Source organism: Rhinoraja longicauda, chromosome 34, assembly GCF_053455715.1.
Source record: "Rhinoraja longicauda isolate Sanriku21f chromosome 34, sRhiLon1.1, whole genome shotgun sequence".
Taxonomy (NCBI): domain Eukaryota; kingdom Metazoa; phylum Chordata; class Chondrichthyes; order Rajiformes; family Arhynchobatidae; genus Rhinoraja; species Rhinoraja longicauda.
This window is the reverse complement of record NC_135986.1, coordinates 2,745,463-2,753,556: the sequence shown is the minus strand read 5'-3', so window position 1 is coordinate 2,753,556 and position 8,094 is coordinate 2,745,463.

The following is an 8,094-nucleotide window of genomic DNA, read 5'->3' as shown; positions in this document are numbered from 1 at the left end:
TGGTGTGTGAGTCTGCGATGTGTGTGTGGTGCGTGAGTGTGTGGTGTGTGAGTCTGTGTGCGGTGTGTGTGTGGTGTGTGTGTGGTGCGTGTGTGTGGTGTGTGAGTGTGTGTGTGAGTGAGTGTGTGAGTGTGCGGTGTGTGAGTGTAGGCCGAGGTGTGAGGGGCAAGGTTGTTGCACAGAGCTTGGTGGGTGTGTGGAATGCGCTGCCAGGGGTGGTGGTGGAGGCAGGTACGATACTGGCGTTCGGATAGGTACGTTGACATGCAGGAAATGGAGGGATATGGATCACATACATACAGGCAGAGGAGATTAGTTCAGTTTAGTTTAGTTTAGAGATACAGTGTGGAAGCAGGCCCTTCGGCCCACCGAGTCCGCGCCGACCAGCGATCCCCGCACACACACACACACACACACACACACACACACACACACACACGGGTCATTTTTATATTTAAAAATTCAGCGATCCCCGCACACGGACATTTTCCTACAATTTTACAACTTACAGAAGATAATTAACCTACAAACCTGTACGTCTTGGGAGGAAACTGGAGCACCCGGAGAAAACCCGCGCAGGTCGCGGGAAGAATGTACAAATTGTGTGGCAGACAGCGGTCGAGGTCGGGATCGAACCCGGGTCTCTGGCGCCGTGAGGCAGCAGCTCTACCCGCTGTGGCGGGATGGGGAGGGGGAGGGGGGGTGGGGTGTGGATTGTGGCGCCGCTGGTCCGAGGAGGGGGGAGGGGGGGGGGGGGAGGGATGAGTGCCGGGGAGGGAGGACGGTCGGCAGGCTCGGCCTACGGAGCCTCCCGTTGCCGTGGCGACGCAAGGCCGGATGACTTATTAACCGTGGGTAACGAGGTGCATCAGCTGACGCAGACACCTTTGGAGCAGCAGCCAGCGGTGAAGCAGCGGTGGGAACCGCGGGATAACGGGACGCCGCAGTGGGAGGGGATCGTTGCCGGAGAGAGCGAGCGAGAGAGGAGGGCGCGGCGAGAGCGTGGAGCGAAGGAACCGGGCGCAAAACCTCCCTAACTCGTAAGTAGACCCACGCCTCCGAGACAACCCCCACCCACCCCACCCCCCTCCCGCTTGTTGGCGGCTCCCCGAGAGAACCTTCTCACTGTCTACCCTAGGTTGACTTCAGAGATACAGCGTGGAAACAGGCCCTTCGGCCCATCGGGTCCGGGCCGACCAGCGATCGCCCGCACACTAACTCTATCCCACACACACCAGGGACAATTTTAGTTTAGTACTAGACCAAGTGGACCCGTTGGGCCCAAACCTCTCCTGCATTGGTGCAGCACCATCTCCTCACCCCCTCCCCCTCTCCTCAACCCCCCCCCTCCCCTCTCCCTTCTCCCCCACTCCCCCCTTCCCCCCTCCCTCCCTCCTCCCCTCCCCGTCCCCTCCTTTTAAACTTTGAAATGTGAATAACATAAAAAATATAAGACCGATTGCAATAAAACCACTTGCATTATCACTAAAGTGACGACGGTGAGTAAGGTGGGCCTAAAATTGTCGCGCTATCGTGTACCGTTTTGGCTGAAGTTCAGTCACAAACAAGATAACAAACGAGAGTTTTACTATATAGATAAAGGTACTGCAATGGAAACAGGCCCTTCGGCCCGCCGAGTCCGGGCCGACCAGCGATCTCCCGTTCGCATACTAGTTCTACGTAATCCCGCTTTCCCATCCACACTAATCGGGGGCCGATCGACCTACAAATCCAAAACAGGAACATCTTTGGGATGTGGGAGGAAACCGGAGCACCCGGAGGAAACCCACCCGGTCACGGGGAGAACATGCAAACTCCGTACAGACACACGCACGCACGCACACGCACACACATGGACACACACACATATACACACACGCACACATACACACACACACATACATGTACACACACACACACACATACACGTACACACACACATACACGTACACACACATACACACACACACACACACATACACATATACACACACGCACCCACACACACATACACGTACACACACATGCACACACACACACACACACACACACACACACACACACACCACCCAAGGTCAGGATCGAACCTGGGTCTCTGGCGCTGTGAAGTAGCAGCTCTACCTGCTGCAACTCTGTTCCGGAGTTTGTCCAACCCATCTCCTTGTGGTTCGTGGTCGGCACGGTGGCGCAGCAGTAGAGTTGTCGACTACAGGCGCTGTCTGTACGGAGTTTGTACGTTCTCCCCGTGACCTGCGTGGGTTTTCTCCGGGTGCTCCGGTTTCCTCCCACACTCCAAAGACGTACAGGTTTGTAGACTAATTGGCTTCTGTAAATTGTAAACTGTCCCTAGTGCGTGTAGGATGATGTTAATGTTCGGGGATCGCTGGGCGGTGCGGACTCGGTGGGCCGAAGGGCCTGTTTCCACGCTGTGTCTCCAAACTAAATTAAATGAATCCCTACTAATCCAGGCCCCCACCTCCGCTCCTGGCACTTGGAGAGGGATAGACAATAATCGATGGGCCAAATGTCCTCGTCCCCCCTCACAGGGAGAACGTGCAAACTCCGCACAGACAGCACCCGTAGTCAGCACTGAACCCGGGTCTCTGGCGATGTAGCGTTGCTGCCTCACAGCGCCGGAGACCCGGGTTCGATCCGGACTACGAGCGCTGTCTGAACAGAGTTTGTACGTTCTCTCCCCGTGACCTGCGTGGGTTTTCTCCGGGTGCTCCGGTTTCCTCCCACACACTCCAAAGACATGCGGGTTTGTAGGTAAATTGGCTTGTGTAAATTGTAAATTGTCCCTAGTGTGTGTGTGTAGGATAGTGTTAGTGTGCGGGGATCGCTGGTCGGCACGGACTCGGTGGGCCGAAGGGACTGTTTCCGCACTGTATCTCTAAAGCCTTAGGTCTATAGTACAGTTCAGGGGTGGGGGAAGGGGTATGGGGAAAGGAAGGGGGTCTCCAATCCTATCCCAACGTCCCACCTCCTCAGTGGCTTTGCTGATCTTGAGGGATGTTCACCGCTGGCCCTCAAATGGAGGGATTCACGAGGCCCACGAGACAATCAGAGGATTGTCCGTGTGGACAGAGAGGAGCAAGGCATGTTCCCAAAGAGGAATAGAAGCTGCCCAGGAAGCCCGTGATCAGACTCGCACCGTGACCAGTTCAAGGCTACATAATTCCTCGTTCATCAGTCTCATTTATTTACTTCAGTTTAGTTGAGTTTGGTTTAGAGATACAGCGCGGAAACAGGCCCTTTCGGCCCACCGGGTCCGCGCCGAACCAGCGATCCCCGCACACTCACACACTATCCTACGCCCACTAGGGACAATGTTTACATTTTACCAAGCCCATTAACCGACAAACCCGCAGGTCTTTGGAGCGTGGGAGGAAACCGAAGATCTCGGAGAAAACCCGCGCGGGTCACGGGGAGAACGTACAAACTCCGTACAGTCGGCGCCCGTGGTCGGGATCGGATGTTTTTTCAGGCGGAGATAAACAGATTCTTACCTTCAGAAGTGATAGGAGCAAAAATTAGGCCATTCGGCCCATCAAGTCTACTCCGCCATTCAATCACGGCTGATCTATCTCTCCCTCCTAACCCCATTCTCCTGCCTTCTCCCCATAACCCCTGACACCCGCACTAATCAAGAATCTATCTATCTCTGCCTTAAACATATCCACTGACTTGTGGCCTCCACAGCCGTCTGTGGCAAAGAATCCCACAGATTCATCACCCTCTGACTGAATAAATTCCTCCTCATCTCCTTCCGAAAGGAACATCCTTTAATTCTGAGGCTGAGCCCTCTGGTCCCAGACTCTCCCACTAGTGGAAACATCCTCTCCACACCCACTCTATCCGGGCCGCTCACTATTCGGTAAGTTCTTGATCAGTGCGGGTGTCAGGGGTTATGGGGAGAAAGCAGAAGAATGGGGTTGGGAGGGAGAGATAGATCAGCCGTGATTGAAAGGCGGAGCAGACTTGATGGGCCGAATGGCCTAATTATGCTCCTAGAACTTAAGAACGTATGAAGATGACAGGGTAAGCAGGATGATAAGAACTCCAGTCTGAAGAAGGGTCTCGACCCGAAACGTCACCCATTCCTTCGCTCCAGAGATGCTGCCTGACCCGCTGAGTTACTCCAGCACTCTGTGAAACGTCACCTATCCGTTGTTCTCCAGAGATGCTGCCTGACCCGCTGAGTTACTCCAGCACTCTGTGAAACGTCACCTATCGTTGTTCTCCAGAGATGCTGCCTGACCCGCTGAGTTACTCCAGCACTCTGTGGAAACGTCACCTATCCATGTTCTCCAGAGACGCTGCCTGACCCGCTGAGTTACTCCAGCACTCTGTGTCCTTTGGCACTTTTAGTACTTGAGAGATACAGCGCGGAAACAGGAACATTGGCCCACCGAGTCCACGCCGACCGGCAATCACCCCGCCCACTAGCACCATCAACAATTAATCAACAAACCTGTAGATCAATGGAGTGTGGGAGGACATAGATATAGACATAGAAAATAGGTGCAGGAGGAGGTCATTTGGCCCTTCGAGCCAGCACCGCCATTCATTATGATCACGGCTGATCATCCACAATCAGTAACCCGTGCCTGCCTTCTCCCCATATCCCTTGATTCCGCTAGCCCCTAGAGCTCTATCTAACTCTCTCTTAAATTCATCCAGTGAATCGGCCCCCACTGCCCTCTGTGGCAGAGAATTCCACAAATTCACAACTCTCTGGGTGAAAAAGTTTCTTCTCACCTCAGTTTTAAATGGCCTCCCCTTTATTCTAAGACTGTGTGTGGCCCTTGGTTCTGGACTCCCCCCCCCCCCCCCCCCCAACATCGGGAACATAGGAGACCGGAGCACCCGGAGAAAATCTGTGGGTCACAGGGGAGAACATGCAAACTCCGTACAGACAGTACCCGCTGTCAGGATCGAACCCAGGTCTCTGACGCTGTGAGGCAGCAGCTCAGCCTGCTGCCCTGTGTTCTTGCACTACGCGTTTCGATGTGCTGCAATTCGACACTCTGTATCTCCTCCTTTGATCTACCCATTGCATTTGAGTTGAGTTTAGTTTCTTATCACGTGTACCGAGGTACAGTGAAAAGCTTTGGCTGCATGATTATCCAGTTAAAGGAAACACAAGGCATGACTGCAATCGAGCCGTCCACAGAGTGCAGATACACGATAAAGGGAATAATATGAATAACGTTTATTGCAATTTAAAGTCCAGTTGATTCTAATTAAAGATAGTCCCTCTATATACACCGATCAGCCAAAAGATTATGACCACTGACAGGCGAAGTGAACAACATTGATTATCTCGTTACAATGGCACCTGTCAAGGGGTGGGATATATTAGGCAGCAAGTGAACAGTCAGATCTTGAAGTTGACGTGTTGGATGCAGGAGAAGTGGGCAGGAGTAAAGACCTGAGCGACTTTGACAAGGGCCAAATTGTTGTGGCCAGACGACTGGGTCAGAGCATCTCTGAAACGGCAAGGCTTGTGGGGTGCTCCCGGTCAGCAGTGGTGAGTACCGACCGACAGTGGTCCGAGGAGGGACAAACCACAAACCGGCGACAGGCAGGGTGTTGGGCGCCCAAGGCTCATCGATGCCCGAGGGCAACGAGGGCTATCCCGTCTGGTCCGAACCGACAGAAGGTCGACTGTGGCACAAGTCACAGAAAATGTTAATGGTGGTCACGGGAGGAATGTGTCACAATACACAGTGCATCGCACCCTGCTGCGTATGGGGCTGCACACGGAGGACTAACAGCATATTAGGCAGGTGGGCATAATGTTTTGGCTCATCAGTGTATATTTACATAGTGCCTTTATGTACAATGCATCTGCTCAGTTTGCAGAACAAAGCTTTTCACTGTACCTCAGTGCACGTGACAATAATAAACCGAAACCTACGTACAAACACAAGTCCAAAACATAATGGTGCAAAGACTGTTGTGCAAAAAGATAAGTAGAATTACGGAATAACTGAATCAGATGGAATTAAGAATTGAGGATATGATTCAGCTGGGAGAGTGTATCAAAGAAGTGATACGTTCAACAGTGGTTTGGGTTACAAAATGCCGGAGTAACTCAGCGGGTCAGGCAGCATCTCGGGAGACAAGGAATGGGTGACGTTTCGGGTCCGAAGAAGGGTCTCAACCGGAAACGTCACCCATTCCTTCTCTCCCGGGATGTTGCCCGACCCGCTGAGTTACTCCAGCATTTTGTGTCTACCTTCGATTTAAACCAGTATCTGCAGTTTTTTCTTTCCTACAGTGAATACAACCCCTACCGTGCCGACTAGCGATCACATGCTCACACTCGTTCTATGTCAAGCCACCTTCTCATCCACCCCCTACGCACTAGGAGGCAATTTACAGACGGGCCAATTAATCTACGAGCCCGCGCGTCTTTGGGATGTGGGAGGAAACCGGAGCACCCGGAAAAAAACCTCGCGGGTCACTCGGGGAGAACGTGCAAAGTCCGTAGATTCAAGATTCAATTTTATTGTCACGTCTACCAATTGAGGTACAGTGAAATTTGTGTTACTCAGTGAAAAGCAAGACAGACACACAGCCACATAAAGTAACATTTAACATGGACATCCACCACATTCCCCACTGTGATGGAAGGCAATAAAGTCCAATCATCTTCCACTAAACCTGAGCACCCGGTGAAAACCCACACGATCACAGGGAGAACGTGCGAACTCAGTACAGACAGCGCCTGAGGTCAGGATCGAACTCGTGTCTCTGGCGTTGTGAGGCAGCGGCTCTACCCGCTGCACCGGTGGGTGGCCATTTAATCTGGTCTTAGCTAACAAGGTGGTGCAAGATGAGCCAACCAATCGGAACGTCATTGGAACATCAGGGCGGCACGGTGGCGCAGCGGTAGAGTTGCTGCCTCGCGGCACCAGAGACCCGGGTTCCGTCCCGACTACGGGCGCCGTCTGTACGGAGTTTGTACGTTCTCCCCGTGACCGCGTGGGTTTTCTCCGGATGCTCAGGTTTCCTCCCACACTCCAAAGACGTGCGGGTTTGTAGGTTAATTGGCCGTTGTAAAATGTCCCTAGTGTGTGTAGGATAGAAATAGTGTACAGGGGATCGCTGGTCGGCGCAGACTCGGTGGGCCGAAGGGCCTGTTTCCACGCTGTATCTCAAAACTGAACTAAATCAGGAAAGGCAGACAGCTGGTAGTCAGGGGATCTGTGCAAACTGCCCTCCTCCCGCTACTGAATAAGAGTCTGAAGAAGGGTCTCGACACGAAACGCCACCAATTCCTTTTCTCCACAGATGCTGCCTGAGTTACTCCAGCTTTTTGTGTCTATCCGTCTCTCTCTACCTGAAGACCGAGACAGACCCCAGCACCAGAACAACATTTAAAAGACATTTGGATATGTACATAGATAGGAAATGTACACAGATGTACATAGATAGGAAAGGTTTTAGTTTAGTTTAGAGATACAGCGTGGAAACAGGCCCTTCTGGCCCACTGAGTCCACGCCGACCAGCGATCCCCGCACACTAACACTGTCCTATACCCACTAGGGACATTTGTTTTACATTTACCAAGTCAATTAACCTACAAACCCGCACGTCTTTAGAGTGCAGGAGGAAACCAAAGATCTCGGAGAAAATTCACGCAAGTCACGGGGAGAACGTACAAACTCCGTACAGGCAGCACCCGTAGTCGGGATTTAACCCGGGTCTCCGACGCTGCATTCGCTGTAAGGCAGCAACTCTACCGCTGCTCCACCGTGATCGCCCACGCGGTGGTTTTGAAGCTTATTGGCCAAATTCCCAAATATTCCTTACAACTAAACTTACTCTAATTTCAAGTGGGAGTTAGATTTAGCTCTTAGGGCTAACGGAATCAAGGGGTATGGGGAGAAAGCATACCCCTTTGTGGATGATCTGCCATGATCATGTTGAATGGCGGTGTTGGCTCGAAGGGCCGAATGGCCTACTCCTGCTCCTATTTTCTATGTTTAAGATCAAATTACTGTATTACAATCCAGACCTGGGATACTATCAGACCCCCGTGGTGCCCAGCGGTCCCAGAACCACTCCATGGTGCCCGTTAGG